This window comes from Lissotriton helveticus, chromosome 4_1, assembly GCF_964261635.1.
Source record: "Lissotriton helveticus chromosome 4_1, aLisHel1.1, whole genome shotgun sequence".
Taxonomy (NCBI): domain Eukaryota; kingdom Metazoa; phylum Chordata; class Amphibia; order Caudata; family Salamandridae; genus Lissotriton; species Lissotriton helveticus.
The window spans coordinates 552562081-552586172 of record NC_136063.1 but is presented as its reverse complement, the minus strand read 5'-3'; the positions used below and the strand labels follow the sequence as shown (position 1 = coordinate 552586172).

The following is a 24092-nucleotide window of genomic DNA, read 5'->3' as shown; positions in this document are numbered from 1 at the left end:
AAGTCAATAGCATACCTCTTAAGTACCTGTGAAGTAGTAAGCTGTGATCCTTTGTTTCCCCTCCATTGTATTTGCAGCTTGGTGTGAGGTTCCACATAGCTCCTAGCCAAGATACTCAATCAAAAGGAGGCCTGATGGCCCCTTCCCTTTCGCCTGTCTTTTGGGCCTGTTGGAATTTAAAAGAACAAAGCCCTGTTTCTGCCTGCATGTTATTACTTGGAATGAAAGCAGCAAGGTGCAGGCATTTCTGAATGTGCCCCTTTGTCTGAAAATTCCACTGGGACGGGTTCAGGATATTTCTGGGGGGCCCAACTTCTTGACAGGGGAGAAAATGTCCACATTGTGAAAAGAGTGGGTAGATGCTGTCTACCTACTTTTGCCCTCAATATGTGGTCTGGGCATATATATCTTGCACTGTCACTGGGTACAGGTGCATGCATGAGTAGTTCACTAAGTCCAAGTTTTTGCTTTGCGTCTTGGGACTTGTAGTCCTATTCACCCCAAAACGGGACTGCAAGTCCATGAATGCAAAGCAAAATTACTGGACTGGTTGAGCTACTCACTGGGGGCCCTGGGAGCCATGAGAACTCTGTGTAATCCATTTGCTATGTGTCACCGGTTCAACATGCATTGCAGTGCTGTATGCCAATCTTGTGACTGCCTCCTGCTCAGAAGAAAACCACTGGATATTCGCATTCTGCATGGTGAATGGCCAACTTTTCGTCATCACCTTGCAAGGCACTGTGCACAGGGAGACTTTGCAAAACCATATTGAAGGAAGGAGGACTATGAGTCGCAGAGCGCATTTTTGGGACTCAATTCCATAACCCCTCCTCAATAACTAAGGCCCTTTTAGGATTCAAATCTATGTTATTGGTTTTATAATAACACGATACACACCAATCCGCCTACATCCAGTGGCAATCCAGCATTAAATAGGCAGTGTGCATCATATAATAACAATAGAAACGAATCAAAGAAAGAAAACAGAAAGAGGGTCAAGCCCGTGTGGAGGGGTGGGATGGGTGGGAGGGACAAAACGAGTGTATAGGCTTTTAGTATTAAACAATAATGGGGTAAACCCAGAGGCGTCACTAGGACCTGGGTGAAATGCGGTACAATAAAGGGGGGTTCCAGTGGAAAAGCAGAAATGTAATAAGCATCAATATCACCTGATTGCAAAATAGACAATATTTAAGCATATTGAAAGTATTTAATCGCGTTGAATATATACATGAGTTTATGTATAGGTGCCCCAGAAGGGTAAAGGAGGAGTAGGTGCATCAAAATGCAAATGTGAGGGTTAGTGATGGAGGGAGGGCAGTGAACAGTGTATACATCAAAATGGATAAAATGGCCTAACCAGCCTTAACTAAGGCTAAATTATTTACAAAAAACAGAATGTCATAATAGAACACAATGAATCTATCACTGTTGTCCACATTCAGTATCAAGAGCATGGAGCTATCTACATTTCGACTCAGGATGTGGTGTAGGTAATTTCACTCCTTACAAGAGGGTCTTCATCAGGACCAAGGGGGCACACTAAATCCACCTGGTTATGCAGTGGAAAGAACAAGCTCGGGCCCAAAGGCTCCAGGTGCAGAGTCAATCAATCAATCAAGCATTTGTATAGCGCACTACTCACCCAGAGGGTCTCAAGGCGCTAGGGGAGGGGGGGGTCTGCTACTGCTCGAACAGCCAGGTCTTGAGCTGCTTCCTGAAGGCGAGGTGGTCCTGGGTCAGGCGGAGGTGGGTCGGGTGGGGGTTCCAAGTCTTGGCGGCGAGGTAGGAGAAGGACCTTCCCCCTGTGGTGGCTCTTCGGATGCGGGGGACGGCGGCGAGGGCGTGGCCAGTCGATCGAAGCTGGCGTTTGGGAGCGTAGAAGTTGAGGCGGCTGTTGAGGTATCCTGGGCCTTGGTTGTGCAGGGCTTTGTGTGCGTGGGTGAGGAGACGGAATGTGATTCTCTTGTTGACCGGGAGCCAGTGCAGGTCTCTCAGGTGTCCGGAGATGTGGTTACGACGGGGGATGTCCAGGATGAGTCGTGCTGAGGCGTTCTGGATCCGCTGGAGTCTCTTCTGGAGTTTGGCGGTGGTTCCGGCGTAGAGGGCGTTGCCGTAGTCCAGTCGGCTGGTGACGAGGGCCTGTGTGACCGTCTTCCTGGTCTCGGTGGGGATCCACCGGAAGATCTTCCGTAGCATGCGTAGGATGTTGAAGCACGACGAGGAGACGGCGTTGACTTGTCTGGTCATGGAGAGGGAGGAGTCCAGGATGAAGCCCAGGTTGCGTGCGTGGTCTGTTGGTTTGGGTGCGCTGCCTAGGGCAGGGGGCCACCAGGAGTCGTCCCAGGCGGAGGGTGAGGATGCCAGGATGAGGACTTCCGTCTTGTCCGAGTTCAGTTTCAGGCGGCTGTTCTTCATCCATTTGGCTACCTCTTTCATCCCTTCGTGTAGGTTGGCTCTGGTGGTGGCGGGGTCGTTGGTGAGGGAGAGGATCAGCTGGGTGTCGTCGGCGTAGGAGATGATGTTGAGGTTGTGCTGGCGTGCGATGGCTGCGAGGGGACTCATGTAGACGTTGAAGAGGGTTGGGCTGAGCGAGGAGCCTTGAGGAACGCCGCAGATGACTTCGGTGGCTTCTGATCTGAACGGGGGGAGGCGGACTCTGTGTCCTTCCGGCAAGGAAGGAGGCGATCCACTCCAGCGCCTTCTCCTGGATTCCGACGTTGCTGAGGCGCTGTACTAGGGTACGGTGGCAGACAGTGTCGAAGGCCGCGGAGAGGTCTAGGAGGATGAGGGCCGCTGTTTCTCCGTTGTCGAGCAGGGCTCGGATGTCATCGGTTGCTGCGATCAGGGAGGTCTCGGTGCTGTCGTTGGCCCGGAAGCCGGACTGTGAGAGGTCGAGGGATCCGTTCGTCTCGCGGAAGGCGGCCAGCTGCTTGTTGACGGTCTTCTCGATGACTTTTGCGGGAAACGGGAGCAGTGAGATGGGTCGGTAGTTCTTGAGGTCGGTGAGGTCGGCTGATGACTTCTTTAGTAGGGCGCTGAGTTCGGCGTGCTTCCAGCTCTCCGGGAAGGTAGCGGTGTTGAAGGAGGTGTTGATGGTGTCCCGCAGGTGGGGTGCGATGACAGCGTCGGCCTTGTTGAAGACTTGGTGAGGGCAAGGGTCGGTCGGAGATCCGGAGTGGATGGAGTTCATCGTTAGGATGGTGTCTTCGGTGCTGATCGGGGTCCAGGCGCGGAGGGTGGTGGTGGGGGGCGGTGGTTCGGTCGTGGCGTGCGTCGGTTGAGGGCTGAAGCTGTTGTGTATGTCCGCGATCTTGTTGTGGAAGTAGAAGGCGAGGGAGTTGCAGAGGTCTTGCGAAGGGGTGATGTCGTTTCCGGCGTTGGGGTTGGAGAGCTCTTTAACGATGTTGAAGAGTTCCTTGCTGTTGTGTGCGTTGTTGTCCAGTCGATCCTTGAATGCAGTTTTCTTGGTGGTGTGGATCAGTTGGTGGTGTTTTCGGGTGGCGAGCTTGAGGGCAGTCCTGTTGTCTGGTGTTGGGTCTCTGCGCCAGGCTTTCTCAAGGGCTCTGCAGTCCTTCTTGGAGCTCTTGAGTTCGTCGGTGAACCATGGGGCTTTCTTGCTGCTGGGTCTGCTAGGCGGGGTCCTCAGAGGGGCGAGGTCATCTGCGCAGTCGCTGATCCACTTCGTGAGGTTGGAGGCCGCTTGGCTGGGGTTTGTTGTGCTGGTGGGTGGGTTCTTGCTCAGGGAAGTTGCGAGCTGGTCGGCTGTGATCTTGTTCCAGCTTCTGCGTGCAACCTGTTGCTGTTGGTGGTGGATCGTGGTCCTTTTGAAGCTGAAGTGGAAGGGGCACCTTTAATTTGGATATTGGAACGTCTGGATCTCTTTTCCAAGTACTCTAACTTGTATCGGACCTCTGAATTCTGTTCGCGTAATGCCAATAATTCCTGACAGTGGCTCTCTAGCTCCTCCTCTCTGGCATCCTGGTTCTGTTCCACCAAAGTCATTGTTTGATCTGACATTTCAGCATCTTGTCGGATCCCCTTAATGTCAGAGGCTATGTCACGTTTGAGGACTGCAAAATCTCCACCGAGTGACTAGAAAAGTTGTTCAAGAAATTCCTTGGTGATGGGGCTTTATCCATTCCCGCCTCTCCATTTCGAGCCATTTCCCCTGTTGGTTCTGAGTCACCCGTCTCCGGGTTCGCGTCTGTCATTTTTGCATTGGATTTGGTAAACATATCCTTCACCAGCATGTCTTTTTTTGCTGACTGGTGGGATGACTTGACTACAATCTAGACTGTGATGACACTGTGCTGTGCGTTGGGCTACTACTATGGCGGCGTGGCACACTATGGCTCTAGCTAACGTCAGAGTACCTGGCAGCACTGGTGGGGGGCTAAACTTGAGGGAGCCTTCTACAAATCCCACCTCTGCCACACAGCGCTACCCGGGAACGCTAGTACGTATCTCAATCGCTAGGCCCCTCTGTCAGCCTCCCCAGGGACACACATGATCCATGCATAGGGGGCTCCAGGTGCTTTGTATGAGGGAGCCAACATGAAAGATTTCTGTGGACGGGCCGGACCACCCTCTGGATGCAGAAGCCTGCAACCGCAAACCCTCGTCTCCTCCTGGCTCCAAAGTTGTAAATGCTGAGGGGGTGAGGCCACCGAACCCAGTCCCCCCGCAGTCGTCTGCCACCCGCCCCTCGGGTCAGCACTTAATTTCACCATGTCTACCTCCGAGGGCCCAGCACACCAGCTCTCTCAGGACCCCCAGCAACGCAAGAATCAGCGGGTCCGGACTCTACTCGGGCCCGCAGCAAGGCACAGGGACAACAAGGGCCCCAGGGCGGGCCGGCCTTTTGGCTGCAGAAGATCATGGGGTCAGATCCTCGCACCCTCTGTCACCATAGACGCAAGTGGAAGTGAGTCCGAGGGCCCATGTGCAACCGCTCACCAGCGAACTTGTGGCCACTCAATCGCGGGCAGCTAGGCAAGCCCCTTGCCCTCAGACCACCGCCTGGATGGGGCCCCGACTTCCGCCCACACCCGTCCCCAGAGGCGGGTCCAGAGTAAAGGGCCGCAGTCTCAATTCCGCCCTCACGCACCACCAGGGTCCTCCAATGGGATCGACTCCTTGCTCCACTGACCCAGCGCAGGCCGGCGGCAACCCGTCGCCCCAGCCAAACTAATTTTTTCCTGACTGGGAGGGGGAGGGCTACCATCTCCCTCCAGGCATGTCCAGGGAGGCCGCAGGATGTAGCGGAGCCCGCTGGGCAGGAACTGCACTCGCTCCCGGGGCCCAGCCACTCAACGTCTGCTCCACCTCCTCTCCGCCGAGGCCTTTCGCCCGCAAACTCTTCCGCCTCAGGCGCTTCTGTCACTAAAGCTCCTCAGGCAGGTGGCTATCCGTCTACAGGGGGGATTTAAAACTCCCGGCACCGTGAGGTTGGTTTCTCTGCTGCAACGCAGTTCCAGGCCCTAATCTTCTGGCAGAGCTCTGGTGGCTGTGTCCTACTCCGCCGCCATCTTGGACATGCCACCAATAAGGCCATTTTATAAGAGAACTCAGTCAGATACTGAACTTATTGATTGTAATTGCTGTATTATTTTGAATTTGAGATGTAATCTTTACCACATACTAGATAAGCCTTTACTGTTTGCTGGTGCCACCTTTGGAGAGGCAAGATGGGAAAAATTAATGATCCTTTTATCCAAATGGAAATAAATAGTCTTGGGGCCCTGGAATAACATTGGAAAATAACTGTATCCACCACAGTGGTTACCCGGTGACCACTTGCTGCCCAGGGCCTAAAGTAAAGGTATCAGTATATTCTTCTGCCCTTTTCCTTTTTATGATACTGATTGAGGATCTTAAGAACATGCTCAATGAACAGTTCATTGTGGTGTGCACACACCAAGGCTAGCTGGACTTCTGTGGATAGGATTTAGCCATGTTCTTAGGAGACGTTACCACTTTACAATAATATGGTGGAAATAAACACTACAAAACTGAGCAGGTTTAACAATGCAGTGCCTATACCCTAAGAATGGTAGTCCTGTGCCTTTACCATCACAATCACTGCCTCCCCAATAGTTGTCTAGTGATCAAGTTTGAAGTTTGTCACCATGCAATATGGTTTTTAATCCCGGCCTCCCTCTTTGGCCAATTGTGTGCACTTGTGAAATCACATTGAGAAATTATTCATCCGCTCCTATTTTTTCCTAGTTTGGGATGAATGATAATCCACTTGAAAGCATCTTGTAAGTGCTTCTGTGGTAAAGGTACCTTTTCTGCATGGTTACCCCAGATATTGGCCGACACTCCTATTCAGTGCCACAGTGTGTGTGCAGTGTTCCTAAAATGGTATTGGTAAAATTGTTTTACACAATTAGCCTATTAAACTGGCGTAGTAGCTCGGGGTTCAGGGCCTCGAACAGCACAGAGGTGGCTCTGGTGTAAGTTTCCGAGGGCATCCGGGATTATTTGGATGCTGGCGGGAGGGCAGCCTTGATTCTGCTTGACCTCTCAGTGGCATATCTTGCACTGCTTGGGGCTGGCTTGAATCTTTTTTGGAGGGCCAGATTCAACAGGTATGGATCCCCCCGTCGTCTTCATCCCCAAAGAGGGTGTCTACGGGGCTCCCTCAGGGGTCCTCCTTAAGTCCCCTCCTTTTTTAACATTTATGTCCACCCCTTGGTCCAATTTGCGGAGGATCTGGGGGCCAAAATGATTGCCTACGCTGATGACACCCAGCTCATGTTCACATGGGGAAAAAAATGAGTGCCCCACCTCCTCCGCTAAAAATTGTTTGACCAAGTTTTTCAGTGGCTGGCCTCCGCACAACTTAAATGTAATGAGGAGAAATCTGAAACCTTCCTTTATGGAAAGTTTCCCCCATTCAGTTTAAAGAAACACTCTGGCCGTCTGATTTCGTTCTGCCGGCCTCAACGGGGCAACCGGTTAAGAACCTTGGGGTTTGCTTTGAGGAGAATCTCACATTCTCAACCCAGATCAAGAAGTTAGCCGGGAACTGTTTTGGTTACTTAAAACCCCTCAGGAAAATTTCTTACACTGCTTCCTCGGGCCGCTAAAAAAACGGTCAGCTGAGCCCTTATTTTATCCCGAATAGATTATAATAATGCCTTGTATGGCACAAGACCTTTTTGAGTTGATGCCTGTTGAATTCATGACATAGATTTTCTATATCACTATACCCCTGAAGAAGGGACAAGTTATGTCCCAAAATGCATTGGGTTTTTTATTGTGAATTTCTGTACAACAAAATTTGATTTGTAATTCCAATTTTTTTTTTCTCATTGTTAAATGCTATGAAAACATTGTTTTGTGTACCGCATAGATTGCCCTTTGAACAATTTATCATTTAGTATGCATTAAATAGCTGAAGAAAGCTTTAAAGTGGTGTTGATTAAGGAATATTGTTAGTTAAACATGAAGTAAATCATTAGAAGTAGTGCGCAATTGAGTCCAGCAGTCAGTTGGACAGCTGACCATCTTTTTTCTGTTTCATTGGGTGTGGGCAGGTTCACACTGTCAATTGCATCACACCAAGCGGAATCTTGGTTCCAAAAATTGGGAATAAAGTTGAAAAGGAAGGAGTGCATATACTCACACATATCCAATGCCTTGTATGTTGGCATCCCGGGATATCTGCTTAATAAACTGCAGGTAGTTCAGAATGCAGCGGCCAGGCTTCTTCTCAACATCCCTGTTAGAAGCAGCGTGGACAACATCTGTGTGCACTTCATTGGCTGCCCGTAGGAGAATTGGTTACATTCAAATCTTTAGTAATAGCTCACCGCGCCCTTCATGCTTCAGGTCCAATCTACTTACGAAAGTTCTTCTCTTTCTACACTCCTTCAAGACAACTGCGCTCTACCACACAACGCCTGGCCCATGTCCTTCGTTTCCAGCTGCAAAGGATGGGTGGCAGTTCCCTTGCCTTGAAAGCTGTTCTAGCATGAAACTCGCTGCTGCTTGCATTCTGTAGCGTTCAGGACCCCATTCTGAAATATCAAATAAACAACAGAAGAGTGAAGCTAAAAAGGCAGAGGAGCTTTCAACTGGGATCACTCATGTTTGTTAGAAGAGCCTTCACTCACCAACCTAGTTGGTGACTTGCTTCATCATTGGGCCGCCACCAGAGAGGCAGAGTGCCTCTCCGGTGTGCCATGACACCTGATTACAGCCCAGCAGGTATTTTTGGGTGACAAGTGCTGGTGCATGAGGCGAGATTAAAATGGGCTTACTGCTTCCCAATTTTTTTTTTAATTAGGTGGAGAGTAAGGCCAGGTTAAAAAGTTGTGGATATTGTGGTTGAGTAAATTACTCGAATGCATCCAAGATTTAGGAAGTCAGTTCTACATGTTTCAGCCTTAGAAAGCTAATTGCCAGGCTTTCGTCAGGACCGGAGACCATGACGGTGTGCACACGCTAAGGCGCACCCTAACCTATGGTCTACAAATGAGACCGAATTACTCACGGTTCCACGTTTATTACCATCCAGAGTATTGGATGCCTCTTACAAACCTGTAAGGAGAGAAAAGGGGAGTGAAACATAGAAAAAACACAGACATAAGACGTGACAATACACAAAAAAAATTAGGTCTGGTTATCTGCCCTCAAGCTGAGCGATCCAAGGCATGACATTAGTGGGTCATGGTGGGAGGTTAAAAATTAATTTCGAATGCGAGTCCGTGCCTGCGACCATATCGTGGCACTCATGCGTGTTGTGCCTACTGCGGCAAACAAGATCAAGATAAGACTTATCGGTGATCGTGAACAAGTGAGTGAAGTGCACTTGTTGCGGCGCCAATAGATTCTAAAAGCGTCTATGTGAAAGAGAATAGTCTTACGAGAGAAATGCTGTGTTGCTGCATTGCTGGACAAGCAGTCTGTGCGGTCGTCATATTAAACAATAGATAAAAAAGGCTTACATTTGTTGCGGCATAATGTTACTGCATGGGTCACGGCGGGAGGCGGTGACTAGTAGTCACACGCCAGTGGGTACAGGGGAAAAAAGTAATGAATCACTATCTCATAACATGGCCGTCAGTTACCTTTTGTCGTCCCGTTAGCTGTATTTGAATTTTATTTGAATTTTAATGGTTTTCTAAAGCACTCTGTTACCGGGGCGGTTTCCTGGCGCTAAGTAGCGGTAAGCCGGAGGGGACGAATGCGGGTGCTAGACTGCTGGGGGTCTGGGAAACAGGAAAGTTTTGAGGAGTTTACGGAATTCCACGTAGGAAGTGGAAGCTCTGAGGGCAAAAGGTAGGGAATTCCAAAAAGAGGGGGCTAGGACCGCAAATCTCGTCCCCCCAGACCTCCGCTTCCTAAAGCGAGGAACTGTCAGTAGAGCTTGGTTGGAGGAACGGAGCTCTCGGGCCGGGAGGTAAGGAGATATAATCTCACAGAGGAAGGCAGGGGCTGTCCCAGATCTGGCCTGGTAAGTCATGCAGCCCAGCTTGAAGAGGGCCCTCTCCTTCACCGGTAACCAATGCAATGATTGCAACAGGGGAGTGGTGTGGTGAAATTTAGGGAGTCCATAAATCAGGCGAGCAGCCTGATTCTGAATCTGCTGAAGTCGGTGGATCAGATAGTCTGGGGCGCCATTGTAGACCACATTCCCATAGTCAAGGCGCGATAGCACCATGGCCATGAGGATGAGCTTAAGGGCAGGAACGGAAAAAAAACGGGAAACCTTACGGATAGTGCGAAGGGAGAAGAAGCAGGAGGACACCACCGAGTGAACCTGAGTGTGAAGCGAAAGCTGGGAGTTGATAAAGATGCCGAGGGTTTTGACCTTGGGGACCGGGGAGGGAGGGGAACCAAGAGAGTCGGGCCAGAAAGATGGGGACCATGGGCTGCAACCACCCCCAGTCAAAACCAACTCTGTTTTGTCGGGGTTTAACTTGAGGTGGTTGCAGTTCATCCAGTTTTGGATGAAGAGCATCACCCTCTGAAAGTTCCAGGCGGAAAAAGGGGAGTGAGAAAGGTTAAAAATAAGTTGGAGGTCATCGGCGTAATTGAACACCGAGACCTCCATCTGCTGTAAAGCAAAAATGAGGGGTGAGATGTATAAATTAAATAACAAGGGGGACAAAGAGGAACCCTGGGGAACGCCGCATGTCACTCTGCGAGGGGGGGCGGCAAAATCTGCCAGGTGGACTGCCTGCTCCCTGTCCGTTAGAAAGGAACGGAGCCAGGCATGGGCCGTGCCCCTGATGCCCGCCGCCTCGACACGGTTCAGAAGAATGTCGTGTCGAACGCGGCGGACAGATCTAAGAGGACCAAGGCCTGGGGGGTGCAGATGTCAGTGCCCTCCCTCAGTTTGTCCATCACTGACACTACCACCTTCTCGGTTGAGTGAAGTGGGCGGAAGCCTGCCTGACGGGAGGAGAGGCGGCCTGTAGACTCCACAAAGGAACTCAGAGTGCAGGTGACATGAGCCTCTGAGACCTTCGCCAGATAAGGGAGCAAGGAGATGGGGCGATGATTGGCAGGTAGGGAAGGATCAGCGCCTAGCTTTTTTAAAATAGGGATAATAACTGCAGATTTATGGGCAGTTGGGACAATGCCAGAATTGAGGGAGTTATTGATTAAAGTGAGAGGGGGGGAGTAACAACTGGAAAAGATCTCTTTAAGGGCGAATGCCGGTCCGATGTCATGCGGTGAGCCCGATCTGACCCGAGCCAGTAAGGGGAGAAGGGTGTCCCGTGTCAGAAGGGGGAATTGAGTAAGAAGTGAGGCGTCGGCATGCGGGTCCACAGTGGACAGGATAGGAAGTGAGGGAGGGATATTCGCCTTGATGAGAGCCACCTTCTCTATAAAAAAGGAATTGAGGGAATTGCATAGAGATTGGGACAGGGGAATTTTGGAGATCACCCTGTCAGAGGCAGCGAGCTCGTGCACCGTGGCGAATATTTCCTTCGATTGATTTGCAGCTGTCAAGATCTTACCGGAGAAGTACTCAGCCTTAGCCGTTAATATGTCTTGTTTATATTCCTTGAGTACAAGGCAATACTTGGCTTTGAGAAGGGGGCAGTAGGTGCGTCGCCAAGCTCGTTCCGCTCTGCGCGCCTCCAGCTTCTTAACTTTAAGAAGGGGGGAAAACCACCTGTTAGCAGCGTGGGCTCGCTTAATGGCTACTTTCTTAAGGGGAACAATGCTGTTGCATGCCTTTTGCAGCCAGGTGTTGATGGCTGTGAGCTGAGTGGGAAGAGAAAGATCACAAAGCTCTGGGCAAGATCCCGCGAGGGAGGAGCAGACATCAGGGAGGACGGCCTTATCCCACTTCCTAAACCAGGTGTTTTTAGGCAGGGGGGGTTTAGGTGGACGACCAAGGTTCAGCGCAAAGGAGATGAGGAAATGGTCTGACCAAGGGCAGGGCGAAACGGTGGGGGGGTTGGTAGGGATGTTGAGGGTCCATATTTGGTCGAGTTGATGACCTAAGGTATGGGTAGGTGTGGAAAGCTGGGGAAGAAAATTGAGACTAGTGAGCAAGGCAGAGAACTCCTTAGATCTAGCGTCCTCGGCCGGATCACTAGGCCAATAGTTTAGGTCCCCGAGGAGCAAGACTGCTGCGTTGTTTACCACTAAGGTGGCCAAGAGATCCTCAAGAGAACTGAGGAATTGGGGGGTGGACTGGGGAGGACGATAAATCAGAACACAGGTCAGGGGAACCCCAAATGAAGTGGAGCGGACTACTAAATAGTCCACAGCGGGGATGGGGGGAGAGGAGAGTGTGTGAAAATGAAAATCGGTGTGAGTGATCAGGGCTACGCCACCTCCTGTCTTGCCCCCAGGGCGGTCCATTCTAATGGCTGAGTAGGTCGGGGGCAGCGTGGCTAGGAGGCTCGGAAGGGAGTCATCCCTGAACCACGTTTCAGTGAGAAACAATAGGTGGGGTTGACGGGAGTCGAGCAGATGAAATAGCTCATGCTGGTGCGCGACCGCCGACCTGGTGTTCAGGAGGATCGCATTGATGGTGGACTGGGGGGGGGAAAGAGGGGTGGGAACAGGGAGAGGTGACGAGTGAGCGAAGGGAGGCGAAACCTCAAGCGACTGATGTGATGGCAGAGCAGAGCATGGCTGTGTAAGGGGAGATCTGCATAGTCCAAGAGAGGAGATACGCTCCAACACTGTGAGGGATGGTGGGCGCGGGTGACACAATAAGAGCATAGTGGCCGGGAGATAACTAATGACCGGAGGAGCAGAGTAGCCGGCCCCTGGCCCCGGCCAGCCGCGGACGGGCGCAGACGGGCTTAACTCAGGCGCAACTCCGGCTGTAGGTAAACTTACTTATCTGTAGTACACCACCTGCATTGTGCCTAGATAGTGCCCATGTCCGGGACCCCAATGGTGTAGCTGGGCCGTTTATGGATGCTACTGGTGCCGGTAGCAGGGGTGTCGTCATCGCGTAATGGCGTGATGCGGCTTACGCGTGTATCTGCATGCGTGCACTGCTAACTTCATGAGAGTGTGGAACTGTAGAGTGCCAGGTCCTGCAAGCGCTCTCAGTTGGGATGACGTTATCAGGTGCTTACGTGTGCATAATAGTGAGTGCACTGCTAACCTCAAATAGAGGGAAGGTAAAAATGCGAAATGGTCTTTCATTTCGGACAAATAAAGTGCTACAACAAGATTTATTACAAGAACGGCACCGATAATGGTATTGCATATGTCTGTTGGTCTGCGACAATACTTGCATGCATCTGCGTGAGTGCCAGGTGGCGCATGCTATCTCAACCTCAGATAATTCAAGGTGGCGCATGCGCTCTCAAAGTCTAGTAGTGATGACTTTGTCTGGCGCATACGTATGCTTAATGGGAAGCGCACTGCTAACCACAAAAGAACGAAAGTGCGCAATGTGCTTGTCTAATAGTAGGCCAATAAAGTGCTTCCCCAAGAGGAGTTGTTGTGAGTATGGTACCGATAACAATATGCAAATGTCTGTTGGTATTTACTCTGAGACAATACTTCGTTACAAGAAGAAGTGTGATGTGACGCTTAGTATTGTGAGTGAAGTACGTTTAAATTACCAGGCACGGCAATTCAATGACAGAACATATGGATCATTGTGTGCCCTAAAGGCTGGCTCGCTGAGTGCTCATACAATGTTCTGGAGCACTATGAATATGAGGTGCGGTACGCCAGTGTCTGTTGTAACTAAAGACTGGCCCTATATGCTGGCGCGCTGTGTGCTCATACAATGTTCCAAGTGTGAGGTGCAGTAGCCCAATGTCTATTTTAACTGAAGGTGGTAGACACAACCATACGGTGGATGCTCATGCAGGTTGTGATTGGTTGCTTCTTCTCTTCAATACTGAGCCCCACGGAATGCTGTCGTTCAGACCCTGTTTGCGGGTACCTAAAAGATACACCCAGCAGGACACTGTGTTTTTCTGCCATGTTTCAATTGTTCAATCACGGTCCAGTTAATGTCATTGGTTGTGTGGTTCAACTGGATAAAGTGGTCTGTCATTTTAGTTGTGTTTCTTTTGCAGCGGATGTTGCTCCGATGTTCACATATCCTTTGCTTGATCTTCCTGGTGGTCATACCAAGATACCTTAAGCCTCATGGACACGTGATAAGGTATATTACGTTGTTTGAGTTACAGTTAGTATGAGCTCTCTGGGTCCAGCTTCTGTTGGGTTTGAGTGCAAGTGTCTTAATACAATTGCCACACAGAAAATGGCTCACTATGTTTGGTAACCCCCAGGCGTTTAGTACTGAGGGACTGCTGGTTCCCTCAGGTTTCTTTGGGCGAGTGTGCACCAGACAGTCTCTAATGCTTCTTGCTCTTTTGAAGGAAAAGAGTGGTTTATCCCATTTCCTGTTTCCGGTTTTGAGGATTTTCCAGTTTCTATTGATAGACTTCGTGATTGCATTTGAGGCAGTGCTGTATGTGGTTATAACTTTTGTTGAGGATGTGTTCTGGGTAATCACAGTTTCATAGTTTCCTAGATAGGTCCGTAGCTTGGGCACGGTAATCGTCAGTGTTACTGCATTTTCTCCTTATCCTGAAGTATTGACCATAGGGGAGGTTCTCACGGAGAGACCTCAAGTGGAAGCTGGTAAACAAAAAGAGATTGTTCTTAGCCGTGGGCTTGTAGTAAGTTTTTGTTGTTAGTCTGCCTCCCTCCCTTCTGATGGTTACATCCAGGAAGACCATCTCCTTTGTGTCGTGTGCATGTATGAATTTTAGATTCTGATCACGTGCGTTGTTCCATGCAAAGAATTCTCTCAGGGTGTCCTCTGGTCCTTGCCAGATGACAAGGACATCATCAATATATCTCTTCCAGCACGAGATATTAGGCCTGAAAGGGTTGCCTTCATCCAAGATATATTTCTGTTCAAAGTCGTATACGTACAAGCCTGCAAAAGTGCTGCCCATTGAAGTACCCGTGGTCTGTAGGAACAGTTTGCCCTCATACCCAAGGAAATTCTTTTTTAGAACTAAAGTGCCGCATTCGATGATGAACTGTCGTGGGGTTTCATACTCCCATGGTGTCTCAGCTAAAGCCTTCTCTAGTACACTTATGGTCGCGTTTTGTGGGATACTCGTGTACAGACTTATGATGTCCAGCGACACCAGTATAGTTGAGTAGTCTTGTACACACATGTTCTGCAAGATTGTTAGCAAAGATTTGGTATCTTTGAGGTAGGTAGAGGTTTTTTGTATTAATGGCTTTAAGAAAAAGCCACAAAATGTGGACAGTGGTTTCAAAAGAGAGCCAATTCTGGACACTATAGGGTGTCCAGGAGGAGGGGTTCTGTTTTTGTGCGTCTTTGGTAGAGTGTAGAAGTACGGGATAATGCTGTCACCCATGGTAAGGAAATCCGCCTTATGTTTCAAGATAGAGCCATTGGCTTCTGCACAGTTCACAAGATTAGCAATCTCTAATTTGAGTGCTGGTGTAGGGTCTGTGGCTAGAGGGGTGTAATTTATCTCGCGTTGGCATTCTGTGTCGTAATCTATTTTGTCCATGATTACCAGTCCGTCCCCTTTATCTGCCGGCTTGATTACGATGGTATCAATTTTCTGTAGGTTTTGGAGGCTGAGGAGCTCATTTATGCTCAGATTCTTAAACACATTAGGTTCTTCAAATTTCGTTGAACACGGCTTGTTCAAAAGTTTGGATCTCCACTGGAGTCATGTAAGGTGGTGGGCAGAAAGTGTATTTCGGTCTCAGGCCGATTTCTCCAGTGGTATAAGGAATGTCAGTTAATTCAGTTTTTTCGAAGAAGGCCCTTAGCTTTCATTTCCTAAAGAAATCCGACAGCTCACATTGGAGTCTGAATTTGTTGAGGTGTGCGGTTGGGACGAATCCCAATCCTTTCTCTAGTACGCTCTTTTCTATTGGGGCGAGAGTATGTTTGGAAAGGTTTGTTACCAAACTCTCTGGTTGTTTGGTCCTGCCGTCTGTTCCTTGGTCCGGCTGCGGGTGTTGTTCCCCACTGGATCCTCTTCTTGCCAATGAACCTGGTTTGTCCCTCTTCTCCTTCCTTTTCCCCTTCTGCCCCTCTCTGAAAAAGGAGGCCTGTACATATTTTGCGGGAAGGGGGGTATTTGCATGAAAGCTGGATTCCAGCCCATCATTGGAGGTTGTTGTGTCTGGAAATGGTTCTGGTAGAAACTTCCCTGAGGTCAATCAATCAATCATAGCACTTGTATAGCGCGCTACTCACCCAGAAGGGTCTCAAGGCACTTGGGGGAAGGGGGACGCTACTGCTCGAACAGCCAGGTCTTGAGTTGTTTCCTGAAGGCGAGGTGGTCCTGGGTCATCCGAAGGTGGATGGGGAGGGAGTTCCATGTCTTGGCTGCCAGGTAGGAGAAGGATCTGCCTCCGGCGGTGGCTCTTCGGATGCGTGGAACGGCGGCGAGGGCGAGGCTAGCTGAACGTAGCTGGCGGGTGGGCGCGTGGAAGGTCAAGCGGTCGTTGAGGTACTTGGGGCCCAGGTTGTGGAGAGACTTGTGTGCGTGGGTGAGGAGCCTGAACGTGATTCTCTTGTTGACGGGGAGCCAGTGCAGGTTCCTCAGGTGGCCGAAGATGTGGCTGCGTCGAGGGATGTCCAGGATGAGTCGGGCGGAGGCGTTCTGGATGCGTTGTAGTCTTTTCTGTACCTTGGCTGTGGTTCCGGCGTAGAGGGTGTTACCGTAGTCCAGCCAGCTGGTGACGAGGGCCTGGGTGACCGTCTTCCTGGTTTCGATCGGGATCCATTGGAAGATCTTGCGGAGCATGCGCAGGGTGTGGAAGCATGAAGAGGAGACGGCGTTTACTTGTCTGGTCATGGAGAGGGAGGAGTCCAGGATGAAGCCCAGGTTGCGTGCGTGGTCTGTCGGCTTGGGGGCGGTGCCCAGGGCAGGGGGCCACCAGGAGTCGTCCCAGGCAGAGGGTGATGGTCCAAGGATGAGGACTTCCGTCTTGTCTGAGTTCAGTTTCAAGCGGCTGTTCTTCATCCATTCGGCGACGTCTTTCATCCCTTCGTGGAGGCTGGTTCTGGCGGTGTCGGGGTCTCTGGTGAGGGAGAGGATCAGCTGGGTGTCTTCAGTGTAGGAGATGATGTTGAGGTTGTGTTGGCGTGCGATGGCAGCAAGAGGTCTCATGTAGACGTTGAAGAGGGTGGGGCTGAGTGATGATCCTTGCGGGACGCCGCAGATGACTTCAGTGGCCTCGGAACGAAACGGGGGGAGGCGGACTCTCTATGTTCTTCCAGCTAGGAACGAGACGATCCACTTCAGTGCCTTCTCTTGGATGCCGGTGTTGCTGAGGCGTTGGACTAGGGTGCGGTGGCAGACAGTGTCGAACGCGGCGGAGAGGTCCAGGAGGATGAGTGCCGCTGTATCCCCGTTGTCGAGGAGGGCTCGGATGTCGTCGGTGACTGCGATGAGGGCGGTTTGGGTGCTGTGGTTGGCTCTGAAACCGGACTGCGAGGGGTCGAGGGATCCATTCGTCTCGAGGAAGGCGGCAAGCTGTCTGTTGGCGATCTTCTCGATGACTTTGGCAGGAAAAGGGAGGAGCGAGATGGGGCGGAAGTTCTTGAGGTCGGTGGGGTCCGCTGTTGGTTTCTTCAGTAGGGCGCTGAGCTCGGCGTGCTTCCAGCTCTCCGGGAAGGTGGCGGTGTCGAAGGAGGTGTTGATGATGTCTTGGAGTTGGGGTGCGATGGTGGAGTCGGCCTTGTTGAAGATGTGGTTGGGGCAGGGGTCAGTCGGAGATCCGGAGTGGATGGTGTTCATCGTGCGGGCTGTGTCTTCGGTGGTCACTGCGGTCCAGGTGCGGAGGGTGGCAGTGGGGTGCGTTGGTTCGGTGGTAGGGTGCGAGGATGGTGTGTCGAAGCTGTTGTGGATGTCGGCGATCTTGCGGTGGAAGAACGAGGCGAGGGAGTCGCAGAGATCTTGTGAAGGGGTGATGTCGTTGTTGCCGGTGCTGGGGTTGGAGAACTCCTTGACGATGCTGAAGAGTTCCTTGCTGTCGTGGGCGTTGTTATCCAGACGGTCCTTCAGTGATTTCTTCTTGGTGGTGCGGATGAGCTGGTGGTGCTTGCGGGTCGCGTGTTTGAGGGCGGTCATGTTGTCAGTGGTCCGGTCGAGGAGCCAGGCTTTCTCGAGGGTGCGGCAGGTCTTCCTGGAGTCCCTGATTTCTTCGGTGAACCAGGGTGCCTTCTTGCTTCTGGGTTTGCTGGGGGGGTTCTTCAGTGGTGCGAGGTCGTCGGCGCAGGCGGTCAGCCATTGCGTGAAGTTGCGGGCTGCTTCGTTGGGGTCTGGTGTGCTGGCAGGTGGGTTCTGGCTGAGGGAGGCGGTGAGCTGGTCGGCGGTGATCTTGTTCCAGCTCCTTTGAGGAACCTGTTGCGGGTGGTGGTGGGTGGTGGATTTTCTGAAGCTGAAGTGGACGCAGCTGTGGTCGGTCCAGTGGAGTCCGGTGGAGTGGCTGAAGGTGATGTGCTTGCTGGATGAGAAGACGGGATCAAGCGTGTGGCCGGCGTAGTGAGTGGGGGTGGTGACCAGTTGCTCGAGTCCGAGGTTGGCGAGGTTGTCCAGCAGGGTGGTGGTGTTGCGGTCCTTGTTGTTCTCCAGGTGGAAGTTGAGGTCCCCTAGGAGGATGTAGTCGGCGGAGCGGAGGGCGTGTGGGCTGATGAAGTCCGTGATGTCTTCGCTGAATTGTGTGCGTGGTCCCGGGGGTCTGTAGATGAGGGTTCCTCTGAGGGTCGTCTTTGGGTCGGTGAAGATCTGGAAGTGGAGGTGTTCGGCGGCGGTGTAGGTGTCGTCGGTGTCGGTCGTGATGCGGATGGTGTTCTTGTGGACGTCGGTGTCGGTCTGGTTGACGCGGTCCCTCCTGATGATCTTGTATCCATCCGGGATGGCGATGTCGGGGGCTGAGGAGGCGTTCATCCATGTTTCAGTGAGGAGGGCGATGTCCGGTGATGTTGTGTCGAGGAGGTTCCAGAGTTCGACGGCGTGTCTGTGGACGGAGCGGGTGTTGAGCAGGATGCACTTGAGGTCGCTGCTGGGATTTGGCTTGGCGGGCGCTGTCCACGTTCGGAGGCAGGTGAACTTGCAGGATGTGCAGTTGAAGGGTCCGTGGAAGTGTTTCGGTGCGGCCCGGCAGCAGGCGGGGTTCCGGCCCGCGTTGAGTGCGGTGAGGGCGGCGGCGTCGTAGGTCTGGCGGGTTGTCTTGCGTCGGTGGGGGCCAGGGGTTCTGGCGCTGGGTGCGGTCCAGGCGCAGACGGGCTTGCCTTCGGCGCACAATCGGCGCGCCCGCTGCGCGTCAACGCTGCACGTGCGCGCGGTCGCCATATATGGCGAAGTGGGAGGGAGGGAGGAGCAGCTGGGAGGCGGGAGCGGGGCGGGCACAAAACAAAGAGGGGGCGTGTCCATATGCACGGCGGTGAGAAGCGGGGAGCGGGGCGGGAAGGCACAGGGGGGCTGGGAGATAACACCTAACAACAGCAACGTGCAGGGGGGTACCAGGGACAACAGTACAGGGCAAGGAAAAAAACGGAGGCAAAACGATTAAACCAGGGACAACAGTGCAGGGCAGGAAAAACAAAATAGGAGGCAAAGAAGCGATTAGACAGTCAGACAGTCACAATGGAGACACGCAATACGGCGGAGGGGCGAGGCAGGCACAACGGGCTTTCGGGCAGCAGCGAGGCGGGGGCACACACACAGCTGGTGGCCGTGCGGCGCGGGGGTGTAGGTAACTGTGACCAGGCTTGTTGGTGGTATTGTTGTGCGGGTCTTCCCCTCCCTTTTTGTCTTGACTCAAAGCTGTCCCCACTTGAGCCACTAGTGGTGGAGCCATCATCCTCAGAGACATCAGAGTTATCTGTGTTTCGGGTGGGGGTTAGGTAATCAGGGTCAGCATTGGGGTAGACCTTGTTAAAGGCAAAACGTTTCAGATCTTTTTGAAATTTTAGTACTTTTGACTGTGTCAGGTTTTCCTTGTACTCGTTGATTTCTTCATTAAGCTCATCAAGCTTTTTCTTGTAGCCTGTGAGCGTGGTCTTAAAGTGGTTCTCTGTCAGTTGTATCTCCACCAGTATTGCCTCTGATAGTCTCAGGGCAGTTTTTATAATGAGCACTAACCAGTCGGGGGTACATTGCCACACGATCTGGGCCAATTCCTTTCTGAAGACGACATCTTCCAAGAATATTCTGAAACGTGTAGAACTGACTTCCTAAATCTTGGATGCACTTGAGCAATTTACTCAACCACAACATCCACCACAACTTTTAATCTGGCCTTACTCTCCACCTAATTAAAAACAACTTTGGGAAGCAGTAAGCCAATTTTAGTCTCACCTCATGCACCAGTACTTTTTACCCAAAAAACCCCGCTCTGCTGTAATCAGGCATCGTAGCACACCGGAGAGGCACTCGGCCTCTCTGATGGGGGCCCAATGATGAAGCATGTCACCAACTAGGTTGGTGAGTGAGGGCTCTTCTAACAAACATGAGTAATCCCAGTCGAAAGCCCCTCTGCCTTTCTAGCTTCACTCTTCTGTTGTATCCAAGAATAGCAACTTTTTTTGACTGCTAGTGAAACAGAATACACGACGGTCTGATATTGATGTTTGGTGAATCCTTTATTTTTAATATAATTTTGAGCTCAAGTTTGGTTGTAGCCAAATCTGATATCATTTGATGAAGCTTCAGACTATCGCTGTCTTGTAGTCTGTTTTGTCAGGTATCAAGAAAAGTTGCTATTCTTGGATACATGATTTTGATTAACTTATTTTGATTTATCAACATGATAACTTACAGATTGCCTAGTTATATCATACAGTTGGATGGTTATGCAGAAGTGTTCTTAAACTCTGAATGATGGATTGTGGTGGCTGTTCCCTTTTAACTTGCAACCCGCAATAGAACTCTTATGCATTTTTGATTACCATTTGTGACAATGGTATGTGCAGTTTTCAAATAGTGCCTCAGCTACCACATATGAATCATTTGTGGGATTAAAATCAATATTTCCACCTGTGAAAATGCTGGAAAAATGATTCAAAGTTATTTCCTTCCTCATTTTCAAAATCTGATTTAATGATGAAATGAAATATTTGGAAGCTTGAGTGGAAATTTAAATGTATAAAAATACAGGTAATGTTGCCTTTGCTAGAACTGGCTTAAAACCAGCTCTCCCACCCATCACACCTCTAGAGCTGCAAGAACCCTTCATGGCTGGGAAAGTTTACAACTCTGGGTCAGAGGACAATAATCTGCCTCTGTGCCCAGGAAAAGTAGATTGGCGTTAACTGCTGACCACCTACCCATCCGGGAATGAATAATTTACCTTCGACAGCTCGCGTCCTGCACCCTTGATCTAGCAATACGAGTCACCACTTATTCAAAATCAGGCCCACAAAATCAACTTAGCACAGTCATAAAAAGTATGATTGGGACCGCTCAATAACTGAGTTCTAGATCAACGAAAAGTTAAGGGTTTTATGACACAAATCTCAAAATCGGTGTTACAGAGAAATGCTAAATATATGCCATGAAGGGTGAGATATAGAATACATAGTCAGAAATCAGAATTAATTCTAGGTTCCAATAAGCAACAACAATCATAAAGACAGCATCTCTACTGGAAAGGAAAGGTCCTTAATGTAACTGTTAGAATTACAAAGGAAACCAACAGCATCTCTAGTAGAAATGGGAAAGTCTTTGACTCCTGCTCAAAACAAGGGTTTTTATACACATGTTACGCTAATAAGCAAAAACTGCAAATTCAGCATGGCATGACTAGTGATAACACACATTGAGTAAATTGAAATGATGATAGCCACACAAATACTCATGACACTAACCATTTCTAAGATAGAGGAAATCTTCCATTAGGTTCCAGAGCAACAGAGCATTCCGGCTATATGTATGTAAATGTAAATGTAGTATACTTGTAAAGCGCACAGCTGCCCCAGCAACGGGGCGTCCCGGCGCTGTATAACTCTGGGGAACCCGTCCTGGCTTTCCCTGTGGGATGGTCCCTTGCTGGGAGTCCCCAAGGTGGAGCCAGGCATCCCCGGAATTGGTGGGGCCGTTGTGGAGATTAGGCAAGCTAATGCCCAGAGTTGCCGAGTGGAACCCGTGATTAGAGTAAGCACCGAAGCGAGAATTATCGAGTCCGCTGACCAAGGTCCACGACCCTGCCGCGTCAGGAATTGAACCCTGGTCCCAGGCTGACTTCTGCTCTCAGGCCTGCCGCCTCTAACCAGTGAGCCACACTACTCCACTTATATGAAACATTTTAAAACAGACTCATACACTAGTGTGCTAGCAAGCCTGCATTGAAACTTCCAGCAGAAGTGTCCTTCAGAATTTACATTAGAAACACGAAGAAAGTTTCATTCACAATACATGCCTTCTAAAGAAATAACCAATTGTGTGACATTGTCCTGTTAGCCACGAAAATTATAACGAGAAAAGACACACATGGGGACATTGATGTGGAGGGGTAATGAGCAGGAGTAAGATGAACAGAAGAACAAAACCGTTTCCATTATAATAAAATAGTGCAACATCATAGTTGCAGCTATTTTCACAATAAAAGTCCTTAGTATTCAAAAATAAATCATCATCCGAAATTGCACATTTAGAAAAAGCTTTAACAGTGGGTTCTGGGTAGTTTTCCAATGGGGCAAAGAGGAAGTGGTGCAATAGGAGGTGGAGAGACTGTGAGAAAATAATTTGAACTGGGTGGCAGAATTTCTCTAGTCATTGGCTAGTGCACTGGGTAAATCTGGAACCTCAGCCACCACCTCCTTGGAACATCCGTGAGCCTGGGAAGACTCCACCTGAATAAGAAGGTCCTGCTGGAAGAAAGATGAATCCTACTAAAATAAGAGGAGTCCCTCAGGCACTCCTGACTCCTTCTGGCAGGCAGGAAGTGGAACTGCTCTTCAAGAGTTAAGTGACTGATCTCTTGCTTCTTTGCTTCAGAGACACAAAAAGCAATAGGGCTCTTGAGTCTAGGAGGGCCCAGCTGACCACAGAGGACTGAGCCCTGCTGCCTTGGGAGGGACCTAATGCTCAGAAGCATTCCATGAGAAGCTAGGGGTCTGCAGGACTGACCACAGCAAAACTTGCAGTATTTGAAGAGTTAGTCTGAAGGTAAAATAGGAATAACTCCCTTGGTGTATTCAACCTCCTCTCTATCGCAGTTGGCCTGAAATTGTGCCCCGGTCCCGGACAATTGCGTACTGTTGTTTATTCAATTACTCTGTACTTTTAAAAGTGATTTTTGCCTCAAAACTTAAAAAAAGTATATGTCTGGGGCCACTTATCCTATTTAACGATTTTCTTTTTATTTTATTTTTTTATTGGCAGATACTTACAAAGAAAGCAGCAAAGTCATATGATATGCAACATTCATAATAAACATTCTTGATGAATAGCATGAGAGAGGCATTGTAGGGTACCTAGAATAGTACAATGTGAACATGGCACGTATATTGCAGTGCAAACAATTTTGTAATACAGTTCGAGATCTGAGACAACTTGAAAAAACTGGTATATACTTTACATATGCAAAGGATATACCCGAGCAGCTCAGTTATTCTGTACAGTATTTACATTGTCCAGTTCAGTATTATTTAGGGCAGTAATACAATTCACAAACGGGCCCCAAATGTCTTTTGGTCAAGACCCTGTTGGCATTAGGCTCTAAAAAGCAGTAAGCTGTTCTTGACAAAATGTTATGTCTGTGATCCAATCTTTAACCAAGGGGGGACGAGGCCTGCCCCAGGTAATAGCAATCCTACTCTTAGCCAAGAGTAGTAGCATGGCCACCAACCTCCTTACACCCACCTCCTTTACATATCCAAGTACACCTAAAATAGCAGTGGGAGGAATATGTATCATTAGCATGTCGTCAATTTTTTGAAAGATTTCCTTCCAGTATATCACCAAACACGGGCATTCCCAAGCCATGTGCAAAAAATGAGCCTCGTCCGGGTGACATCGCCAGCACTCTGATGTAGCTCTGAGTCCCATACGGAATAATTGCATGGGGTTTGAAGTGTATCAATCTTAATTTATAATTGGGAGATAACTGTTCTAATTGTGCACAACAAAACCGCCATTCATCTTCTGTGATGGCTGGAGTTAATATTGTGTTCCATTGTTCTCTTGATTTTGAAATGATTATGGGATGGTGCGTTTGCATGGAGTTATACAGTCTAGTAACAAGTTCATGGGACCGATTGTTGTTGTGTGCGCCCTAAGTGGCCAAGGGTATGCCCAGACGTGGGTCCCTCTCTCGCTGCACCACTGTAATTAAAGCTAGCCTGGCTGATTGAGGGGTGATACCCCGAAACCGGTCACAGGATGCTTGTTTCCGGTCCAGGGAGGGCCTGGCCTGGCAGTTCGGGCTGGACTGTTCCCATGGGGAGCAGGGCCAGGACTGATTTGCATATGGCTGGGTCCAAACCGGGGTAACGGGAGAGCAAAATAACAATGGATTAATCACAGATCTTTGACTGGGGATGAGTGTTTGAAAAGTTTCAACACTCCGGTCATCATTTTATTTTGCAATGTTGAGATAGTGTACAATACCATGGTTTT

At 50.0% G+C, this 24092-nt stretch overlaps 1 long non-coding RNA gene across 1 annotated transcript in view; it reads left to right on the top strand.

Moving 5' to 3' along the window:
- Positions 1 to 24092, top strand: part of LOC144828737 (uncharacterized) — a 50842-nt gene that overhangs the window by 13068 nt on the left and 13682 nt on the right. Inside the window, exon 3 of the long non-coding RNA XR_013610524.1 lies at positions 22470 to 22640. This is a non-coding gene — a long non-coding RNA (uncharacterized LOC144828737). The remainder of the gene's footprint in view (positions 1 to 22469; positions 22641 to 24092) is intronic.